Below are 24,899 nucleotides of genomic sequence, written 5' to 3' on the forward strand. Positions count from 1 at the left end.
CCTGGTACTTTTTTCATAGGCTTTTTTGAGTTTGGGCAAGGACACAGGGGCCCCATGATCCCCTATTGCCCAGAGGCCCCATGAGTTGTCAGTCCGCCCCTGGATACAGTACAATGAGTGTTTTCATCCTTGGCAGGGTGGTACGGGCAGGGTTACCAGTTCAAAAGATAGGGCAAACAGCCAAAAACAAAAACTGGAAACAAATGCAATCACCACATCAAAGAACTAGAAATAAATCACATTTTAATTGCTAGGTTTACATAAGCTTTAATTTGAAGCAGGGCTTTTTTTTCAGCAGGAATGTGGGAGGAAGGCAGTTCTGGCCCCTCCAGCATTAAATGTAAGTAATGGCATGGGGTGGTGCGGTGTACTGAAGGGTCCATTGATGCTGGCTGCTGGTGGATCTATTGTTACTGGAGGGGATCTATTTGTGCTTGGGGGAGGGAGAATCTATTGATGCCGGGGATGTCTACTGCTGATGGTGGGGGATCTATTGTTACTGGGGGTGGGTCTGATGCTGCTGTGTGGTCATTTGTTGTTGGGAGAGATCTACTATTGAGAGAGGGGGTCTATTGTTGCTAGCTGCTGAAGGATCTGTTGATGCTGGCTGTGGGGAGATCTGTTGTTGCCAGGGGTCTATTGTTGCTGGGGGGGTATTTTGTTTTAGGTGGTCCATTGTTGTTGGGGAGGGGGGATGTCTACTGTTTCAGGCTGCAGGGAATCTATTTTACTGCTTTTCTTGTTATCATTAACAATTTCCATACATAGTTCTGTATTCCCTAAAAGGACGGTACTTTTTTTTAGCAGGAACGTGGGGGAAGGCAGTTCTGTCACCTCCAGCATTAAATGTATGTAATGGCAAGGGGTGGTGGTGTGTACTGCAGGGTCCATTGATGCTGGCTGCTGGGGGATCTATTGTCACTGGAGGGGATCTGTTTTTGTGTGGAGGGAGGGAATCTATTGATGCTGGGGATGTCTACTGTTGATGGTGGGGAACAATTGTTGCTGGGGGTGGGTCTGATTTTGCTGTGTGGTCATTTGTTGTTGGGAGAAATCTACTATTGAGAGAGGGGGTCTATCATTGCTAGATGCTGAAGGATCTATTGATGACGGCTGTGGGGAAATCTGTTGTTGCCAGGGGATTATTGTTGCTGGGGGTATTTTGTTGCAGGTGGTCCATTGTTGTTGGGGAGGGGGGATCTACTGTTTCTGGCTGCAGGGGATCTATTCTACTGTTTTTCTTGTTATCATTAACAAATTCCATACAAATTGATGCTTTGTTCTGTATTCTGTATAAAAGGACAGTACTGGGAGGTAGGTAAGAGGTAGAACCACGGGATGGTGCTGGATGGAGACAGGGGGTGATTTGGAAAGGGAGAGTTTTTGCACCTATTCTCTGAGAAAAAAAGCCCTGGTCTAAAGTCCCAGGTCCAATGCAGTCAGACCATCTCAAAGGCGCAATGGGTGTGGCTGAAAGCCCACGCTGTGTTGTTTCCTCTCTTTTTCTTCATCGTGTATCACCAATCATATTTAAACTTTTAAAACAGGTTTTAAACTATTTGATGGATGCAAAAACGTCCTTGTATTATTATTTTTTTTACATCATACTTCCTGTACATGGTAGATAGAAAGAAGACTTCAGTGGGTGTATTTAGGAACTCCTTTCCTGCAACCTGAGCAATGGGTTCTCAGATTACCAGATTACCAACCAAGGAGACAAGGATAGATTGCTGCTTTAAAGCCAGCCAAATGTCCAGATGAGGAACTGAGTAAAGAAGAGGTATGTTCAAGGGCGGACTGACAACTCATGGGGCCCCTGGATAATAGGGGATCATGGGGCCCCTGTGTCCTCGCCCACACACAAACCACTCCCAAAAAAGCCTATGAAAGGTACCAGGGGCATCTTATGGGGCCCCCTACTGACCCCGGGCAGTGCCCAAGTGTCCAAATGGTCAGTCCGCCTCTGGGTATGTTTTATTACAGGTGTACATTTTAAAGCACAATGGCAGCTCAATTTTACTCCTTTAGGCTGCAGCCATTGTTGTATTACAGAGCAAGTCCTGGCTGTCATTTTGACATCCCTGATTTGTCGGCAAGAGCGACAGTTGGAGTGGCAGAGGAGGGAGGGGTACTGAGTATACAATGTATGTTCTGAATGCCTTGCTGATATTGTCTCAGGGTGTACTTCGAATGTCCAAAGTTTGCTAGAGGTTAAAGGGAGAAGCTGTTGGAATCGCTAAGGATAAAAACCCTTTTTGCTTATGATTTTGACCCCGGTCAAAAGATTTTTATTTTTGTCTCAATCTTGAGCCTTCCACAGCTCTTGTAATGCAGCACAGCCAGTGGTAGGACACAATTTTCTCAGTTAAAGGATACAGTAGTGTTCTTTCTCAATTCCAAGCCTGCTGACTTGATGGTGAAAGAGCAGCAGAAGACTTATTTGGTAATCTCTCTGCTCAGTTTGCTTTCTCCCAGGGGCGGCGCTTCCACTAGGCAAACTAGGTGGCCACCTTGGGTTCACTGCCACCTAGGGGCGCCTGGGTGCAGCACAGGCTGGCACTCTGTTTGGGACACCGTCACGTCATGAATGATCCTTCAGCTGAGAGGAGGGGAAGCAGAAGGGAGGAAGAAAGGACAAAGGAAGATGCTGGGTGTCTGGTGCCAGTGAAGCAGCTGAGCTACCACTCCTTCCAGTGTTCCTCTCAGATCAGTCCCTTACTGCAAGCCGGCTGGCGGCTGCTGATCACTGTGAAGTTCCATCCCTTCTCTTCCAATTCATCAGAGGAGGTGGAGTTGTGCCTGCGGAGGAAGGTAATGTCTGACTCTGATGTCTCATGTCTATGTGAGTGTAACCTGGCCAGCCAGAGATCTATCACATGTGCAATGTGTCAGTGAGTGATGACATCATCACGATCCCACACCCACAGCCTTCTCTTCTAGTGCCTGCTGGGCCTGTTGATCTTTGCCAGTGTTTGTGGTGGTGTGTTGTGTCAGATCTGTCACTATGTGGGATCGCTCAGTTCAGCTGCCTGCTGTCACAGCATTTTATCTCCCCCCATTGCCTGGGGAATTCCAGTCTGGGATCTGTCAGAGCGTGGATCCATCATCCTCCACTCACTGCAACTGTCACCTTGCCACTGCCAGCCACGGATACAGTCTGTCCGTGAGACTGATTTTGTTTTTAATATTGGTGCTGGTGGCATCTTATGGCACTTATTTGTGCAAATTAAAAGAAATTTAGAAGTTTAACGTTTTCTTGATTTAATATTTCCTACTGTTATTTAAATGATTTATTTATTTTTAATTTTTTTTTTTTGGGGGGGGGGGCATAAGTAGCTGGTGTTGCCTAGGGCACAAAATAGTCTAGCACCGGCCCTACTTATAGACCCCACAAACCACTTGGACACCCCTCCTCATAGACCCCACATAGACCCTGGACACTGTTCCCCATACCCATGCCAATTCGTGAGGAATTGATGAGGTGCAATGCAAGTTGTGCTCCGTGCAACTTCCTCCAAGCTCCCCAGTCTCCACATGGAGCTAACATTGGCAAGGAGGTGAGAAAGCATCCATGCACAGGCTAAATTTGCAGCCTTTATTTTTTTTGGAGGGTGCAAGTATCTAGTCTTGCATAGGGTACAAAATAGTCTAGCACCGGCCTTACTTATAGATCCCACAAACCAGTTGGACACCCCTCCTCATAGACCCCACATAGACCCCAGACACTGATTCCCATACCCATGCCAATTCGTGAGGAATTGATGAGGTGCAACTTCCTCCAAGCTCCCCAGTCTCCACATGGAGCTAACACTGGCAAGAAGGTGAGAAAGCATCCCTGCACAAGCTGAATTTGCAGCCTTTATTTTTTTTGGGGGGGTGCAAGGATCTGGTCTTGCGTAGGGTGCAAAATAGTCTAGCACCGGCCCTACTTATAGATCCTACAAACCACTTGGACACCCCTCCTCATAGACCCCACATAGACCCCAGACACTGCTTCCCATACCCATGCCAATTCGTGAGGAATTGATGAGATGCAACGCAAGTGCTGCTGCATGCAACTTCCTCCAAGCTCTCCAGTCTTCACATGGAGCTAACTTTGGCAAGAAGGTGAGAAAGCATCCATGCACAGGCTGAATTTGCAGCCTTTATTTTTTTGGGGAGGTGCAAGTATCTGGTCTTGCGTAGGGTGCAAAATAGTCTACCACCGGCCCTGCTCTCTCCTCCTATCACCGTGTTTCTTGGCATCCTAGAAAAAAAAAGCTGCGTGTGCGCACAAACCCCCAATAAATCATGCTGACTGATAGCAGATCATACATAAAGTAAAATAGGAAATCTTTTTTCTAGGTTCAGACCTGTTCAGTTGTTAATGGCCACACACAGAAGCTAGAATTCAAAGCTTTGCATGCGCGACTAATAGTTGCAGGTACATGGACACCATAAAACACAACAAATGGTTTAGTTTTTCTAAAATGAAAATATGACAGTGTTACGTGTCCATCCTAGATACAAGTAGGTAAGAAGTTCTTTTATCTTAGCCTTTGTTTTTCGCCTCTCGGGTTTCAGTAGTATTTCCTGCAGGAGTAGCCCGGTATTTTGCTAGTTTGTGTCACTGACAAGGCGTGGGCTTCATGTTTGAAGTTCCAGCAATAACTTGCTAATGTAAATGTGTTAATCCATCTGTGCAATATTAGATCAAGGGTGGGACCCATGCAAACCTGCCATGTGAACAGCCATCAAACAAAACATCTATTTAAATTATTACGAATGGTTAATGTAGTCTGACCTCAATAATGACTAAACTCCATCCAACAGATAACAAGCAACTTCAGTACAAAGGATGCAAAGTACACAAACCGTATAAGAGAGGCTTTCCCACAGCAACCAATCAAATGCCATGAGTCAGCTTTGCAGAGAAGGACTAAAGGATGTAAGTAAGATTTTAATTGGGTGGTATGAATGATGAATTTAGTTTTCCGTATCTCTTCTTCAAAAGTATACTTAAAGTGGTTATAAACCTCAGACATGAAATATGAACAAAGCATAGCTCTCTATAATGTGTACTTGTCTCAATCCAGAGCACAAAGTGTCATTTCTGTCCTCTGCCTCGCAGCATGAATCCCTGCTAATGAGTGGTGCTGCAGCATGAATCTCTGCTGTTAGAATACCGGTTGCTTGAACTGTCACATTGGTTCCTAGCTTGTATTATGAATCTCGGTTTGTGAGTATATATTTTTTGTCATTTTCAAATAAATTCCTTTTTACCACGATAATGCATGAGAAGAGTGCGCCCCTTCTTTGATTTTATTCCACTTTGAATGGATGTAGGGGACATAGTGATTTGGACATTTCCAGTTGGACGGGAGAGCCCAGGAAGGTGGCAGGGCCCCCCCGGTAAAAGAGATCTAGCAGCTAATTAGCCTCTGGATTGCTTTTAGTGTATTCAGAATCACCGGCTGAAAAAACTGATACCGGTATACCGATCAAACTCAAGCATGTACATGGACGTCCTTGGGTCATTGTTTGGTTGGGTTGTAGGGATAATCTAGTGTTAAAAATAATCGGAGGAAAAAATGCCAAGAGTTAGTGATCAGTAGAAGGAAAATAATTCCCCGAGTTGATGGTCAACAGGAGAAAAATGGCCTAGTGGGGGGAAATAGACGGAACTGGTACTCAGGTGGGTAAGGGGAGGGCATTGGTGCTCTGTGGGAGGAGGGGTGGATTGTTATTCTGTGGGGGAAAAGGGGGGACCTGGTACTCTGTGGGAGGAGAGGAGGGTCATTGGTGCTCTGTGGGAGGAAAGGGGGACATTAGTGCTCTGTGGGGAAAAGGGGGGACCTGGTACTCTGTGGGAGGTGAGGAGGGACATTGGTACTCTGTGGGAGTAGAGGAGGGACATTGGTGCTCTGTGGGAGGAGAGGAGGGACATTGGTACTCTGTGGGAGGAGAGGAGGGACATTGGTGCTCTGTGGGAGGAGAGGAGGGACATTGGTACTCTGTGGGAGGAGAGGAGGGACATTGGTACGCTGTGGGAGGAGAGGAGGGACATTGGTACTCTGTGGGAGGAGAGGAGGGACATTGGTGCTCTGTGGGAGGAGAGGAGGGACATTGGTACTCTGTGGGAGGAGAGGAGGGACATTGGTACTCTGTGGGAGGAGAGGAGGGACATTGGTGCTCTGTAAGGGGAAAGGTGGGACCTGGTATTCTGTGGGAGGAAAGGGGGACATTGGTGCTCTGTAAGGGGAAAGAGGGGACCTGGTACTCTGTGGGAGGAGAGGGGGACATTGGTGCTCTGTAAGGGGAAAGAGGGGACCTGGTACTCTGTGGGAGGAGAGGGGGACATTGGTGCTCTGTAAGGGGAAAGGGGGGACCTGGTACTCTTTGGGAGGAGAGGAGGAACATTGGTGCTCTGTAAGGGGGAAGGGGGGACCTGGTATTCTGTGGGAGGAGAGGAGGGACACTTTTACCATTTGGAGGAAGAGGGGGGCACTGATGCTCTGTGAAAGGAGAAGGGGTACAAAAAAGGGATAAAAAAAGGGGGCAGTAATGATCTGTAGAGGAAAATTGGGACACTGGTGCTTGGTTAGATTAGGGCACTTAGGAAACTTATATCAGTAGGTTAATTTTAATTTATTGGCTAGCTTTGTGAAAATAACACCTGGTGATAACTGATATAAAGGTCAATGCTTAGGCATATTGTGTTATATGGTGACAACGCTCTGCTTCTGTCTCCCACAATCTGCTGCCTGTAAATCACTCTGTCACATGCTTTTCCAAAGGAAACTATTTGCTTCTGTCCTGATGAAAGTGCACAGGCATATTCCATTGATGTTGCCTTATAAATAAACCCTGTTAAAAAAATTACAGCCAACAACATTAGGGAACATGCCCTTTGAAAAACCACATGCAGCCTGTTATCTTTGTAGTGCAGGTAGACAGGGATAGGGTGCAAAGAAGCTGCAAGACATCAGCTACAGGTAGATTTTAAAAAATCCTTTCCCCGAATTCCCCAAGATACACAGACCTTCAATACCTACAGGACATTCAGCAAAGTTTACATCTACTTTAACCCCTTTCATTTGTTGGTAAATGGTAATGGATATCTCCTGATTTTTTTTTTATTACCAAAGGAAAGCTGGTACAAATTAGTAAAAAAAAAACATTTAAATTTAGCTGTATATTTGTTGCTATTAACTACCATAACCCACCACCAAAGAACAACCCAAAATAATTCCTCCTGCTCCTGACGATCGCAGCGATACCACGTGTGTATGTTAGTTGTTGTTTGTACCCGTAGTACAGCCCAGAAACAATGGTGCGCAAATTGCTTTTTTTTATCCTGCCACTAACTGACACTGATACTAATTAAATAAAAAAAAAACCGTGACCAAAAAAACCCCCTGAACTTTGACCTTGACCTTTGACTTTTGACTCTGACCTTAACCCAAACATTAACCCTGGCACAGGCCTAGATCAAACCTTGATCTAGGTATTTTTGTTTATTTTTTAATTATTTTTAATTATTTATTTATATATTTATTTATTTTTTTACACACACTTTTTTTTCTCTCTGAAACGACAGAGAGACATACAATGTCACTCCTCCATTCAGAGAGAGAAAACAAGGGGTGGGCGGGCTTCACAGTGACTGATCACTGTGATAGCCAATTAGAGGCTATCACAGCAATTAGGTGACCCAGAATCAGGAGTTGCGGGCAGTGGTGTATTTAGGTTTTGTGCTGCCCTAGGCAACACAAAAATTGTCTGCCCCCAAAGACACCAACTAACACAACCCCCCCTTTCCCCTACTCCAGAGAAAGCCTGACATTGTCCAACAACACCCCTGCCCCCCACCCTGGAGAACCTTCCACTACCCCCCCCCATGATAGATAGACACTCATCTTCACAGCTCCTGACATCCCCGGCTGGGAGCGAGTCAAGCTTTACATACACCATCAAGCAGCCCGCAGCCTCTCTCAGATCCCACCTGGTTCCCATGGTGCACGTGTCCCTTATTCCATCCCTTCTTCTGGGGGGAGGTGCTGCCCCCCTGAAAAATGCCATCCTAGGCAAGTGCCTTGTTTGCCTTGTGTTAAATACACCCCTGGTTGCGGGTCCCGACCATTAGAACATGACCTGGGGCTCTCAGTGACACCCCAGGCTTTGTGCTGGAGGGCACGCCACGTGGTGTAAATTAGTGGCCCCACAGGAAAAGCCCTGTTCTGTGAGGCTGCTAATTTGTGTGCGGTCGGCGTCAAGGGGTTAAGAGACCAGCCATTGCCTACAAGCTCTACACAGAGCTGTCCCTAAGCATTTTTTTATTATCACTTCTTATGCTTGCCCTATTACTGCCACATTGTCATTATGGCTACTGGAAGCTCAACCTTTTATAGCAAGGGGCTGGCTTATCCAAAAGTGCCATTATTGGCCCTTCTAAGCCACTGGGCCTAAATTCAAAAGCCAGAAAGTGCCTTATATGTAGTTGGCTATTATGGTTGCAAAATCCTACATTGGTTCACCAGATCTGGGTTCTCCCAACCCAAACCTCATCATTACTTGAAGCGTAGCTCCACCCAAAAGGGGAAACTCTGCTTTTTTGCACCCTCCACTGACACATTTGGGGGGGAAAGGGGAAGCAGGTATCTGGTTTTGACAGGTACCCACTCCCACTTCCACCTCAGTTCATTCCGGCAAACTGAGCCAGAAGTTGGGCTCCCTGCCTTCACCCCCCAGGGCCCAGAAGACTATGGGACCAACCACAAGGTGCAGCACCAGTTCCAGGAACCTGGATGTTAGTTAAAAACTAGCACGGATGACAATGATGCTGGACCCCTGGATAGGTAAGTGCTTTCACAGTATTTGTAGCTGTTGACTTTTTAATTTTTTTGGGGGGAGCCTGAATCAAAATTCTGTCAGCCATACATCTGTCAATGGTTTTGTGCCAAAATTGCATACACTCATATGTAACTATTAAAAACTTTTTTCCATGGAGTTGGGAAGGGTTGAAATTGCTATCAGGTTGTTTCTGCTGCCTACGTCCCAGCTGGGGAGATCCTACCTCTATATTTGTCCTGGTGACAATGATTTGCCTCCTTCCGGGTTTGGGGCATGCCCATGTGATTGGACACTAGTTTGGCAGCTGATTTTAGACAATGATTTTGGCAGTAGAGGTGTAGTTTTGTTGATATTGTGTTAAAGGTGAGTAAGCTGGAAACTGGATCTTAAGACGTTTACTAGATGTAAACATTGAAGCCAACAATAAGAATATCAGGACGCACAGTATGCGCCTAAATTGTCTCGAGACAAGTCTCAGTAATCCAGCATGCGGTTTATTGGGTCTAGACACTAAGCATTTGTCTTCCTTGGGAGAGAGGTGCACAATATTAATCCTTGTGATGTTACAAGCTCAGTATAATGCTGTTGACAGCAAGGTTAATCTCGTCTTAACTTTAAAAATAACAGTTTCATGGTAAGCAAGAAAATATGCTGAGTGACTATCCAGTGTGCAAAAAAAAAGGGTGAGTTCTATATCTTAGCCATTAAAAAACTTCACTCAAGGAAGGCCCGGAGTGAGAAGAAATAAGACCTGAACGAAGGGTCGGCATGACAGGAGTTAAAGGGGTTTGGGAGAGGAGGCCATTAGCCCATTAGCATAAGGGGGAGTCTAAATGGTTTTAAGGAAGGAGTGGGGGGAGCTACAAGGGGTGATCTACAGGGTGTGGCCGGGGGGTCTTCAGTCTGAAGAGAGTTGTCACAAGGCAAACCTCCCTCTACCCGCCGGTTGTTTTATGGTTTGTCTTGGTGGTGGTTGTGCCATGTTGATGCTGGGGGGCGTCCGGCGGGGTGTAAGGTCCTCGTTGGTTAATGTGGGCACAAGAAAAGGCACTTTGTAGGAACCCGTCTGAGGTATGGCTTCCAGTTGTTCTGGTGGGGTTATCTGTGGTGGTGTCTCTGAGTCGGTGGTGTTGCGGCTGGAGGCCTAGTTAAACAAGATGCAGATATTTGTTTTCTTGATGCCTATTGGGACATTGAAAAAACGTATGTTATACTGTCTTTTCTGTTATTTAAAGTTGTGCCATGTTGGTGCTGGGGGGCGTTCGGCGGGGTGTAAGGTCCTCGTTGGTTAATGTGGGCACAAGAAAAGGCACTTTGTAGGAACCCGTCTGAGGTACGGCTTATAGTTGGTCTGGTGGGGGTATTTGTGGTGGTGTCTTCGAGTCGGTGAGGCCTAGTTAAGAAGGATGCAGATATTAATTTTCTTGATGCCTATTGGGACCTTGAAAAATGTATGTTATACTTGTGTTTTTGTTATTTAAAGGTTATTTATTGATGGTTCTAATAAAAGGCCATTTTTGGGCCATTAACTCCATTTTGTTGTCTGTGTTTTTACTTAGGTTAAGGATGGGGGGTAGGTATTGGTTCAGTGGGACTGGATCAAGTCATCTTTAGTCCCCTGGTCATGGATTATGAAGGCCAGACATCCTACCTTCAAAATCTGCAAACTGCCTAATAGTAAAGCATTGCAGTGCTTCTGAGCCCCTATCTTACAGCACATCTGTCTCTTACAGCAAGGTCCTTGTTGGTTAATGTGGGCACAAGAAAAGGCATTTTGTAGGAACCCGTCTGAGGTACGGCTTCCAGTTGTTCTGGTGGGGGTATCTGCGGTGGTGTCTCCGAGTCGGTGGTGTTGCGGCTGGAGGCCTAGTTAAGCAAGATGCAGGTATTCGTTTTCTTGATGCCCATTAGGACCTTGAAAAAACTTATGTTTATGCTGTGTTTTCTGTTATTTAAAGGTTATTTATGGATGGTTCTAATAAAAGGCCATTTTTGGGCCATTAACTCCATTTTGTTGTCAGTGTGGTTACTTAGGTTTAAGGATGGGGTGTAGGTATTGGTTTAGTGGGACTGGATCAAGCCATCTTTAGTCCCCTGGTCATGGATTATGAAGGCCAGAAGTCCTACCTTCAAAATCTGCAAACTGCCTAATAGTAAAGCATTGCAGTGCTTCTGAGCCCCTATCTTACAGCCCATCTGTCAGTCTACCCAGAGAGACTAAAAAACATTAGAATTTCAATATGAACAATTATTTTTTTATCTCATTTTATCTGAATTTACATATCCATTTATAAATGGACAATAATGAATGGTAAAGAACGTAACATCAATATATTTCAGCTATGTGTTACAATAATGATTCACTGTAACATGTACTCGTTGAATCTACATTATACTTTGCATTGAAAGTGTCATTACCCCACCACTAACGTTTGGAGAATGGAAGGTGGTAGGTTAACCACTTGCTCTCCAGAGGATCTACCTCCCTTCCTGACCAGGCCATTTTTTTGCAATACTTTAACTGACAATTGTGCAGTCATGCAATGCTGTACATAAATGAAATTTGTCCTTTTTTTCCCCACAAATAGAGCTTTCTTTCGTGGTATTTGATCACCTCTGCGGTTTTTATTTTTTGTGCTATAAAAAAAACTATTTTTTAATTTTTGCTATAAAACATACCCAATAAAAAAAATTAAAAAATCAAATTTCGGCATAAATATGGGCCAAAATGTATTCTGCTACATGTCTTTGCTAAAGAAAAATCCCAATACATGTAAATGAATTGGTTTACGTGAAAGTTGTAGCGATTACGAATGTAGATACATATATACTGGAATTTTTTTTTTTAATACTAGTAATGCCGGCGATCAGCAACTTGTAGCGGGACAGCGGCGGGCATTCTGACACTGGGTGAGAACTGACTAACTGCCACTGACATCCAATGACACTAAAACAGTGATCAATGCTAATAAAAAAGCACTGACACTGTACTAACGACACTGGGCAAGAAGGGGTTAACATATGGGGCGATCAGTGGCATGATGTGCTGTGTTTTACAATGGAGACATGCTACCTTGTAGAGAAATACACAGCAACAACTCCTTGCTGGCCGGAGAGAGACCTGTGTTGTTTACACACAGGTCTCTCCCCTGTCAGCTTTGTCCGACAATCGCCGGAAGCAAGTGGAGAATCTACGGCCGGGACCTGGTGATTGACATCCTTAGCCGCCAATGGCGGCACGAGTTGGGCAGCACGCACACGCACCCCCTACCTGGAAATACAAATGTATATATACGTGTTTTACGCAGCCCTGACGCCCTGCAGCAGTAGTTCTACTATAGGGCAGCGCAAAAGCTGTTAATGAGAAACTCCATTTTCATGGAAAAAAATATATAGCAAATAAAAATTAATATATTTTAGCTACACAAGCCATATTGTAATGTTATTAAAAAAGGACCTTTCCATTGAAATCTGTAAAATTCAATGGAATATGGCAACCTGAAGGCGTCCTGTACACAGTTGGTGTATGGAATGCCCCCAGGAATGGCATCTCCTACTTATCTGATTTCGCTTATTGGTTCGCTAAAAGTCTGCATCAAGATCGAGTCAGATTTTAGACATCCCCTGCAATAAGAATTCTATTTTTGCTGAGATATTCCCTATGGGTTATTTACTTCTAAAAGGAGAGTGCTTATCTATAGCGGAAGAGAAACCCAAACTGTGTGTGCTATATGGCCACATCCCAACAAATCATGTACAACTATGAACAGAATATGTAGTCATGGACATATAGAGATGACACTGAGTACTGTAAAAACAACTTTATTATGTACCATTAAAAAATCAATAAAACAACATTGTAAATGACTCTCCCCATAGGGGTTCACAGCATGCAAAGATTCCAATTACAATTCACATGTGGACCCAACACGTTTCAGGACTCCTTCTTCAAGAGCACTTGACCAAATCAATGCACTGGAGCCTACTCCTAAGCTTTACTAGAGTAATATCAATCAGTAGGGTAGTCTGGAATTCATAGCATGTGTATGTTGCCCATAGAGGCGCAAATGAGTAAACCAAGGCGAAGCCACTGCCTGTCAGGTGGGAATTCAGGTATATTCACTAAATAGCCAATGGTATTGTACACATAATCTTAAAATAGAAGGACCAACTTCCCAATGGGGAACCATCCAGACCCAAAGTAAGTAAGTCACTATAAAGACAGCACGGTCGTCAAAGTAGTCAATGCACATATATTCCAAAGAGGGGTCTCTTGATAAATATCTTAGAATTAAGCTCAGTTCACATCTCTGCCAATCCCTCCAATGGCTTCCAATCGCCCAACGAATAAAATTCAAAATACTAACAACTTACAAAGCCATCCACAACTCTGCCCCCAGCTACGTCACCAACCTGGTCTCAAAATATCAACCAAACCGCTCCCTTTGATCCTCTCAAGACCTTCTGCTCTCTAGTTCCCATGTCACCTCCTCCCATGCTCACCTCCAGGATTTCTCCCGAGCTTCTCCCATCCTATGGACTCCCGAGCTTCTCCTATCCTATGGAACTCCCTACCCCAATCGGTCGGACTGTCTCCTAATCTATCCACCTTTAGACGATCCCTGAAAACCTTTCTCTTTAAAGAAGCCTATCCTGCTTCTACCTAGTAAACCGACACTTATTTCCTCCATCAGCTCATCCCCCCCACAGCTATTAACTTTTGTATCACTCAACCCTTCCTCCTAGATTATAAGCTTCCAGTAGCAGGGCCCTCTGTTTCCTCTTGTACCAAATTGTATTGTAACTGTATTGTCTACCTTCATTTTGTAAAGCACAGCACAAACTGTTGGCGCTATATAAATCCTGTATAATAATAATAAATAATCTAGCCTGTAGCATGCACCAGATTAAACTCTCCGATTTAGAATCAATATCCAAAGGACATGGTCAAACAAGACACTAGTTCTTCAGAACAGAAACAGTTAGGAATCTGCACAAAGTTTGTTAAAATCCCTGCAATGTGCATTGATCACCCATTGTTTTTTTTTCTCAACAAAAGTGAAATTATTCTTTAATGTCAAGGTACGCCCATACATATGCCACTTCCATCTACATGGTTGGTAGACTTTAGAATAAATCTAAAAAAACCTGAAATGGCCTAGGAGGGCTGTAATTTTCATTATTAATTAGAAATACACCATAGGTAGGTACCAATGCCACTCTTTAGGTACAGTATATAATGTTTTCCCTGTGTCTAATAACATAGACTGTATTGGCAAACGTTTGTTGGGCATCCTATTCCAAAATCTTAGAAAAAATACGAAGTTGCAGCTATAACATCCTCCGCTTTTCATGGATGGCTTTCTATAATATTTTGTAGGGGTACAGTATTATCCTTGATCTGAGTGTGAGGTATGACAAAGATGCAGCCCGCAGTATCTGTATTTAAAGAGGAGAGCAGAAAACACATGTTGCTCACTTGCATTCCGAGTTTAATGTGTTAAACAGAAATGGATCACATTATATAGATAATTACTTTCTGCATAGTGGCAGTGCAGGCCACATGGAAAAGTGCAACAAATTGTATTAGGGAATTACTATTATGGTATTAACATATAGGATACAAAACAGAGAATGTGAGTTTAGGATCAAACACGAAGATAAACCAAGTGTGACTAACCTGTCAAGAAAAAAACGCAACAGGGTGCACTCTCAGGTCTGAAAACAGACATGTAGCCAAGTGAATCAGTCCTAGGTAGCGGGGGTCCTGTAGAACCTAGGACTGATTCACTTGGCTACATGTCTGTTTTCATGGTTCTTTTGTGAGTATTCACTTGCCATTACTTTTTTTATAATAAAGCATTTGATACCACAGTAATGCATGAGGAGAGTGCACCCTGTTGTGTTTTTTCTTGTCAGTGCTAAGATTTCCCCGTCTTCAGAGGGCTGCACCTCAACTAGTGACAATTACCGTGTGATTCTGCGGAGCATGAAGATTTGAGCGCTGGTGGTCTTTTGACTTTGATTTAGAGTGACTAACCTGTATTTAAAGAGGAGGCAGAAAGCACACGTTGCATACTTGTATTCTGAATTTAATGTCTCCTGAAGTCACACTACAAATCATTAGTGCTTCCCGTAGCTGCAGCCTAGTAATATCATTACTGGGAGGTTTATTCATTTACTTGCTACATAGGGTATCTGCCCATTCAACCAAAACCCATTTGTAGGGTCAAGTACTCCAGTACTTCACAAAGCATCATTAACATTTTAATTATTAACATTTTATTATTGAATTCCTGTAGCTATTCCCAGTGTGGGGCTGCATTCTTGAAGAACAGGACGCAAGCTCAGTTGTATACACATTTAGTTACCAGGTGGTAGGATGTACTGACCCCCATTAAAATAAATAGATGAAATTTTAGACCTCAATTTATGGTAGCATTCTGGGTGTAGTACATTCCCAATCCACACTCCACAAAACAAAAGAGCAGAGCTGCATTAATAGTAGTGGTATATCTTTACAAATGACCGCACATTCTGTTGCGCATGTAATAGCTTTACCTAATCCATGTGAGTGTATATACAACTAAACTACACATTTCACACAGTCATAAAAATATCATTAGGACTAATCTTCTCTTTGGGCCTTTTAGAAGCGGATACAATTATTGCAATTACAAGGCACGGTCACCCTCTATATATGCGGTAATAGCAAAGAATGCTGAATGTTTAACAATGTTGAACAACGTCGTGTGCTGAGCTGGATCATACCATTCATATCTCTCATACTCTCAGTCTGCTATTAGAATTAATAGAATGTTTAATTACCTAATTGGGTAGGGTTAAGCATTCATCCAACAAATGCTAACTCAGCTATTGCAATCTACCCTATATCTGCAAACATTAAAGATTAGTAAAGAATATAGGGGTTGAATTACTAAAAATGGAGTGTGCAAAATATGGCGCAGCTTTGCACAGAAACCAATCAGCTTCCAGGTTTTTTCGTCAAAGCTTAACTGAACAAGCTAAAGTTAGAAGCTGATTGGCTACCACAAATTTTTGCACTCTGTAGTTTAGTAAATCAACCCCAAAATGTGAATTATTATTATTATTATACAGTATTTATAAAGCGCCAATAGTTCACTCAGCGCTGTACATTACAAAGGGGGACAGAACATGTGACAGAACAATACCAATACAATGCAAAACATGAGGAAATTGAGGGCCCTGCTCTTTCGAGCTTACAATCTAGGAGGGAGGGGATGGTGGCACAGGAGGAGAAAGCTGTGGGGGATGGAGTGGTAGGAAGAGTGGAGGAGGTCGGCAAGTTAGCAGGGGGTGGGGTAGGCTTCCCTGAAGAGGTGGGTTTTCAGGGTGCGCCTAAAGGAGAGGAGAGTAGGTGATAATCTGATGGGTTGGGGCAGGGAGTTCCAGAGGATGGGTGACACCCTGGAGAAGTCCTGGAGGCAGGCGTGGGAGGAGGAGACCAGGGAACTAGAGAGAAGGAGGTCTTGTGAGGAGCGGAGTGTGCGTGTTGGGTGGTACTTGGATATTAGGTCAGTGATGTAGTTCAGGGCAGTATGGTGGACAGCTTTGTACGTCAGTGTTAGGATTTTGAATTTGATCCGTTGTGCAATCGGAAGCCAGTGGAGGGATTGGCAGAGGGGGGGTGGCGGAGATGGAGCGGTTGGAAAGGTGAATGAGTCTGGCAGCTGTATTCAGGATGATTGAATGGGTGAATGGTTTAAAGAGTCAGGCCACATAAAAGTACTATGCCAGGTATACAGTAGTAGATGGACCTTGGTGGGCTGAGTCAACCCCTGGCTTCTTATATGTCTTGAATACTCCTTAGGTGAAATCCTCCATGAAATAATGTCCAACTTTTTTCCTGTCTACCATTCTCCATAACATAAAATAAATAAAAAATACAGTGATTGGGACCCCTTGTAATGTAGTTCTAGGAACTCAGTCCAGAGATCTCACCAACAGAGCCATATGAAATTGCCAGAGGTTGTAACTCTCCAACATCTACCAAAGACTGCACCAGATTTTGCACTCTGGTTTTTGTAAATCAACCATACATACAACCATATATCATTTTACATCTTTTTGTATTTTTTTTGTTAACTTTTTTTGGTCTGAGTATAGATCTATGTTTGTCCCAAGCATGTTTGAAGCCACTTACTGTTGACTTACTCACTACCTCTGCTGGAAGTCTATTTTTCCAAGCATCAACTAACATTTTAGTAAAATAATACTTTCTAAGATTTGAATTTTCCTCCTCTTATCGCTGAAACCCACTTCAGTAGAGCAAAGTTCAGCCTCACAGCAGTCAGAGGACATCAGGTAGAGAGCAATAAGAGGCAGTGATGTTCCAGTAGCTGGAGCTTGCTGTGAAGAGGGCTCCAGTGATGGGAAGGGGTGTATAATTGGTGCCACCTATAGGAGGAAAGATCTGCAGAAGAAGCAGATAATTAGCAAGTGAGGAATTTCTCTTGGGGCAAATGAAGGGACAAACCAACTGGAGGCACTGCCCAACATGTACAGGTCACTGCTATCCTAAGGTCCACTGAGCTCTGCAGTGTGGGACTTTTTTTATTGTATCTGCTGCCAACAGAAGAATTCTGGTCTACAGCCTCTGTCTACTGTGGTAAAAGTTCCAGATATTTTGGTACCACATGCATGAGGAAACACATGACTCTGCACCACAGAGCTTGGTGAGAGCAGAACCTCAATGAGGTCAACACTCCTCCTCATGCTCCTCTTTACTCCTCACTTTCTGCATCTTCTCCCCCTCCACAATATCCTCTTGTTGCATCTGCCGTACCTTCTGTGGCTTCTAGTGACAGGGAAGGAAGTCTCACAAAGGGCTTCAGAAGCTTTAGGGCCAAACAGGGAGTAAAATGTAGCCACAGCAAATAAAGCACATCAGCCCCATTTTTTATTTTAGTGCCAGTAAATTTATTTTTGGCACTGAGAACCAGCTGGTAAGTTCAGTACTTTTATTGCTAAAAGCAAATAAAAACAAATTATTGAGATTTATCAAGTATATTTACACACAAAGTAGTGAAAAATAATTAAAAGAAAGGTAGACATAATATTTTCATAGTTGGCTGTTTTCCTAATCTGCTTTATGGTATTAAATTATGTCAGGAAAACCGAGTTGGCCTTTACCGAAGAACTAATCTCTGAAAGCTGATCTTAAAAAATGAAGACAGCACAAAGGACTTTTCACCAGTATTGCCTGAGGTCGTGGTGCATCTGACCTTCCCTGATTACTGACTTACATATCTTGCTCTGCACTGTGTTTCTGTGCAGACAGCCATCTTGGTAGAGGCAGGGCTTTGCTTCCTCATGTCAGAGTCTCCGGCAAAGAGACAGCTATGATGAAGGTAAATTTTTCTGAAACTGCTTAGACACAATTGCTATTTCTAGATGTGTAGGCCAGCATAGGAAACCTTCTACTGAGTTTAGGTCTAGTTTAAGTGGCATGTAGCTGTCGACAGCAGTAAACAGCAGTCATAAGCTATAGTAGTAGCTATGATACACTGTAATTGTAGTGAGGAATGCAAAGACCTGTGCGTTAGGGAGACATCAAAAACCTGTACAAAAAATTCAACAAACAAACAGTCCAACATAAGAGGACAAATTCTATAAGCCAAAACACAGTAGTTTACCAAAATCTTAACACCTTACAAAATTGCCTTGGAGTGTCTACTTCCCAAAAATTTTCATTTTGGTAGTGTTCGTTGTGTCCTGGCATTTTTACTTTAACAGAAATTAAGGCAAAAAGTTTTCTTTAGTCAGAATTTTTGGTCTATTGTCCTTTATATGGTAAATAAAAAAATTAAAATATTATTAAATAATACCAAAAGAATGTTCCATCTATCTAAAAAAATTACTTAGAATTAATGTGGCTAAGTCAGTAAAACTGAAAACTGAAAAAAAGGGAAATTACAGGTTGGTATTCAAGTAATTAAGGAAAAAGAACATTATTTTGAGGACAGTTACAACAGGAAATGATAAGACACATCATTAAAATGGGGAGAATTCCATTTTAGACAGTAATCATGGAAACATTTGGAAGATTTCCCTTGATTGCCTTCTCTGGTGTCAATTTTAAAATGTAGTTTTTTTTCACTTTTTTTCTATCTTAGTGACAATGGTCACCAGGAAAAAAAGAAGGGTGGAAAAAGACAAAAATCTGAACTTTCCCTTTCCCTACACTATAAAAAAACATGTTTTGCCTTTCCGACCCTTTAAATATAGTAAAAGGGATTTCCCTACTGGGTATGTAATAGGTTTATTGTTATGAGCTCCTACTACTGATCATCATTTCAGATTTCCAGTATATCAACATGAATATTTTTTTTGTGTGTTTATGGGGATAATTAGTGTAATGGTATGTTATTTATTGTGTTACCTTTGCCATGATGACTTTCTGGTCATGTTATACTTTCAGTTGTGTATTTTGTAAGTGTTAGAATGAAATATGGTGTGGTGAGGTAGGAATCCAAAGTGTGAAGGTGTCTACAGCCAGATATTCCTTCTATACCAGGCTACAATAAAGGATTGGTCCAGTTAGGACAGTGTAGTCTTATTTTGTAATTTCTGAGCAATTAATGCTCTCAACCAGGGGCGGACTGACCATTTGGAAACTCGGGCACTGCCCGAGGGCCCGGGGTCAGTAGGGGGCCCCATGAGATGCCCCTGGTACCTTTTTCATAGGCTTTTTTGAGTTTGGGCAAGGACACAGGGGGCCCATTATCCCCTATTGCCCGGGGGCCCCATGAGTTGTCAGTCCACCTCTGCTCTCAACTGTCCATAATCAGTAAGGACTGTCTCTAGGACCCACTTTTCTTCTCACTTGTCCTCTTTTTGGTGTATATTCTTTTATAAAAATGTACTGATGAACTCTCACTATGGGTTATAGTACACTAACCCATTTATCCAACCTGTAAATTATTGTATATGTTAGTTTCAAAAGCCTGCATAAAGTAAAAAGAGTGGTGAACAAAGGCACTTCTAGGTTTAACCTATAATTTTTTGCATATTAATTTTTTATGGTCTGTAAAATTGGGTGTGGAAATGGAGTGTGTTCTTCGCCTACATAGTTTGTGATAAAAATGTGTCTCTCTTTCTCATTTCAATAGGTTGGAAGGTATAAACGTAAATAAAAAATGTAAAGAGGTTTTTGAGTTGGAGATATTGCTTGAGATTTAAAGACATTACATGGTGTTTGGATATCCAGGAACATTGAATATGGGTACGTCTCCAGAGCATTGCATGTTAATACTATGGAGACAGGTGAGAGAGTGAGGAGGAAAAAGAAATTGCTTGTCTTTGGGGACAATAGTGACTGGACAAGACATTAATACTGGCCCAGTTGACCTATCCTTTCAAAAGGAGATGTCTGCTGGTACCATAGGCACAAGATAGTCATCCAGATATGGTGATATTCATTTCAGGAAATCGGTGATTTTCATATGCAGGTAAAAGGAACATATTCACTTGAATTCTATACAGCCAAGGAAGCTGCCGTCTTAGCCTCTGTTGATTTGCAGTTGTCATGGCGCTGCACATGTGATCAGCTATGACACCAGCCATTTGATGATGGTCTACACAAGTGTTGCCCTTTTAAGAACAATCCGTGATGAAACAATTTTCAGAGGGGGTTTGACAAGCGGAGGGAAGATGATGTGTTGCCTTCTTACTGCCTGGAGGGTGTCATGTTTGCTGTGGCATTTGGTTTGTGGAGCATTAAAAATATGGCTCAACTACCTTTTTTCACAGCCCCCCTACTGCAATTGTAAACTAAGTCTTAGGATGAGAGCACAGGAAACTGTCATTTACAGCATGCTTTGAATGTAAGCTTTTTGGAAACAGTTCAATCAATGGGTTTGGTTTCATTTTAACCACCATCCTCCTTAGCAGCCCATACTTACCTTCTCTTCCCTTCCCAACTCCTCCATTCGGTCTTCGTGAGCGAATTGAGAAAAAAAAGCAGTACTTTCAGTTATGTGGAGCATGTAACATATAACACCCCTTCCTTCCATGTGACAGCAATGGTGCTTGGTGAATGGCCACTCAGATGCCTAGTAGTTTCACATGGGGGATGAGAGAGAAATCTCAGCCCTGTGTAAGTTTCTTACATAGGGCTTCCTCTTTTTGTATCTAGTAGCTGAACAGAAAATAAGATCCATGGCAAGATGGTTGAACATGGACACACTTCATGTCCTGTTGAGGGGTTACATTTTAAAACTACTACTAGGTAACCTCCAAGTTTATAAACAGTCATATACAGTAATTCCGCAATTCTTTTTGTCTGCATATTACTGTAAATTATTAGTCTGGCAATAGCCTGTAGATCCTGTTGATCTGCTTTCTGCAGTCCTTTTTCCCTTGGTAAACACTGTCTGGCTTCCAGCCTGAAGCAAAAGGTATTGTCTATTTATGAAAATCAAGAACATAAGTCAATATGATACTTTAGTATGGCAATATTGTATTTCTTCTAAGTTTCCTTTGCATTTGCAACTGAAATTTCATCTTTCTTGTGCCAGACCTATACAAAGGACCACCAACATTTGTAAATGGTTTCTTTTCAGGCCTGGTTTTGGGAAGCACATTCTATAGATAGAGAACTGTTGCTTATTCAGATAAACACATATATGTGTTGCAAGTTCCAGGTTAATTTAATTGGCAATAGACCTGGTTAACCTACCACAGGTCTTTTATACATGTCCAACCATAAACTCACACAGGGGTGAAATTTAGAGCTCAAACCACATGTTCCTGATGATGGCATAGCCCTTAATTTTGGGGGAAAAGGATTATCTAGTTGTTTGGCTCGATAGACACCAGTATTTATTTTGTAAGCGGGTTGCAAACCAGCTAGATAGGTGCTGCCGTGGACAGAAGGGTTAACCAAAGTTTCCGAGTTTGCTGTTTGGCAGGCTTTTTAGGTTTGACTTTTTGATCTTGGGGTTGTAAAAGGGACAGTGGTCCAGAGCCTGAGGCTCTTGGCTCTTCACATGAATCCTTGGTCTGAAAGAGAATGGCAATATACCTTCTGTCATCTTGGAACCCGTTGTAATGTAGGAAGCCACTGGAGCTTGGGATTCACCCCAAAGACACCAGCTGCAGGATGATGTCGATACCAATGGACTTGCCACTGATGAAATTTACCTTTTGCAGGTATGCCGGGGCATCACACAAGCCTGAGTTAGGGTTTAGGGATGTAAGGAAGAACTGTTCTTATGCATGTGGACTATGTCATGTTATTTTTGTTTTAAGTAAAGTGTTCAGACTTTGTTTTCTGTCTGGAATGTAAGTAACCAGCACATTCTACATACTTGCCCTTAATTTATCCATTGCTATATATTGTATGTCCATTATGGAGACTCTCAAATATAAGTTAGGACCGCATTTTACAGAGGAGCCTTGGCGAGGGCATGTGGCATCCACATATATTTGCCAATAAAATATCTGTTTTTACCACAAATTTTTAGAGAATGAAAGTTGATTTTTTTCTTGCTGGCTAGCTAGTAAGTCTGAATGGGAAAACTCTTGTTTTGTTTGTGATACTCACATTAGAAAAAAAAAAAAAAAAATTGCATTCTGGCTGATTTGCATGTTGCTTCAACTATTGCTGGTACTTGCATTATCCCTTACTCTTAGGAATATTTTGAAATTCTAGTATTTTTTGGGGTTCATGAGATCCCTTCTACATCAATATTTTACCTATTTTTTAAAAATGGAAAGAATGCATGTTCATAAACTTAAAGAGTGCCTAAGCCTAAAAACAAAAATTTTATATAATGCTTACCAGTCCTTGACACTAATCGCTGCATTTGTTTTCTTTTCGTAAGCTTTTTCCTTCATTTTCACCTTGTGATCCAGCTAGTAACACATTTCCTATCTAAGGTTGTCATTAGAAAAGCAATTCTGGAAAAGTCACCCTTGGTCAACATTGTCAATCAAGGTAGTGTTTGATGTGCAAAGTGCCTCCAGCAGTGATCATGTGCGAACAGCCACAGATAGCTGGGTCAACCAAGGACCTGTCATTAAACTGTATGGAATCTAGTCGCTAACGGGGTAAAAAAAAAAGCATGAATCAGCAGAATTCCTGCTGCTGCTGCCATTCACACAGTATCTAAATCCAAAACTATATATAATTAGTTGCACTTTGCATCAGTCCACAGCCTGCTAAAGTCTATGTCATTTTAAGCTTCTGCTATGGGAAACAGGACATAATGGGGGCGATTTACTAAAACTGGCACACAAAGAATCTGGTGCAGTTGTGCATGGTAGCCAATCCGCTTCCAACTTTAGCTTCTTTAATTAAGCTTTGACAATAAAACCTGGAAGCTGATTGGTTTCTATGCAGACCTGCATCAGGTTTTGCACGCTCCATTTTAGTAAATCTCCTCAAATGCTTCCAGGGACAGCTCAAAGCACCATGAGCAAAAAGGAAAAAAAGACAAAAAGTGCATGCACCCTAGTGCAATGAATCCTTTAATAATAAAACCATATAAAATAAATACACTCCCATGTTCACAATGGTTGTGCAGGACATCAGAAATCTCAACTTAAGTTAGATGGACTCTCCTGCCTCGCGCTTTCACGTATGTCCACATTAGCCTCGGGATCTCCACCCTGACATATGATCCAAGTTAATAATCCCCAGAGAATATAAAGAGTTTGAGTTTCAATATGTTTCTGCAATCTGCCAGCTCCCGGTATGGGCAAAGCTGGTGCTGCTGCCAAAAGGAAAAAACAGAAGCTACTGATGATGTCTAGTAGGACGTTATGGCAGTTGTTGGGACAACATGTTTTGGGTGTGTGGCCCTTTTTTCCAAGTCAACGCCTGAGCAAATAAAGCCTTAGATGTACTTTTCAAATTAAAGCTGAACTCCAGCTAACATTTTTAGGCATTTTTTATTTCTTTTTGAAATAAAAGCTTTACATAAATTAATAAAAGCTAACACCTGTAAGCACCCCTGTCAGTGGTAAATACTGTAGTTTGTCCCAACTCTGACAGACCCTGGTCTGTTAAAGGAAGTAAAAAAATAATAGACGTGTTAAATTAAAGGAAAAAAGCCCAAAAAGAAAACTATTAAATTCACCAAAATTAATGCTTGGCTGCAAAATGTTAAATTTTTGCTTTTTTGTTTAGATATGTTTTAAATTCATTCATCCCATAGGTTCTGTACTTATGTGGCTATAAGAACCAGTTCAATTACTATAAAATATTGTGCTGCATACTGTACACCTGTTCTTTATTTTTCACTCTCTACAAGCATTTTATATTTATGTAATAATATGTTTCGAGGCAGTGCCAAGACAAAATATCAGTAGCAACAATTAAGCTAAGACCTTGGGGCCATGATGACCTGAAAACCAAGCTAGTAAAAAATACCTTATACTAATAATTATAACATATACAGATTAGCTATACCGAACGCTGTACATCATTGTTGAAATATAAATATTATTATGAAAATCTTCCGGATACAGTTTATGCACACATCCGCCAACCCGGACTGGTCTACACACAGCAGTCCTTGCTGAAGCTGTCCATATGCCAAGAGGTGAATGATGGTATAGAGGATGAAGATATAGGAGTCACCTAAGGTTACTTTTGGAGAACCGCTTTCTACCACTGATAGCTAAGCACATTCAATTCATCCAAAGGGAATTACAAACAAGCAGTAAATGACAATGGTCCCTTGGCCCCTGGAGACTACAAGGTCAATATTATATCTCTAGAGCAACCTTTCTCAACTTTTTTACCCCAGAGGAACCCCTTAAATTCATTTTCAGGTCTTGGGGAACCCTCACTAAAACCACTTCATCAAAGATTTATGGGAAAAATTCCTTTTACATTGGTGGTCAGTAGGATGACTGCAATCCTTACAGACTGTTAAAAAGATCATTGGTGCCATGCTGCTGGCTCGACCAAGTGGTGCTGGCCCTGGAACCATCAGATGGTTGGTCAATTAACCACAGCTCAAAAACCCCTAGCAGCCTTTGGAGGAACCCTAGTTGAGAATGGCTTCAGCCAAACA

General features: G+C 42.3%; 1 protein-coding gene across 1 annotated transcript in view; it reads right to left on the minus strand.

Moving 5' to 3' along the window:
- Positions 1-24,899, minus strand: part of LOC149464456 (keratin, type I cytoskeletal 19-like) — a 70,505-nt gene that overhangs the window by 30,541 nt on the left and 15,065 nt on the right. The gene's annotated exons all lie outside the window — the stretch shown is intronic.

Source organism: Staurois parvus, unplaced genomic scaffold (assembly GCF_062004578.1).
Source record: "Staurois parvus isolate SC_StPar_1 unplaced genomic scaffold, SC_StPar_1.0 ptg000151l, whole genome shotgun sequence".
Lineage (NCBI taxonomy): Eukaryota > Metazoa > Chordata > Amphibia > Anura > Ranidae > Staurois > Staurois parvus.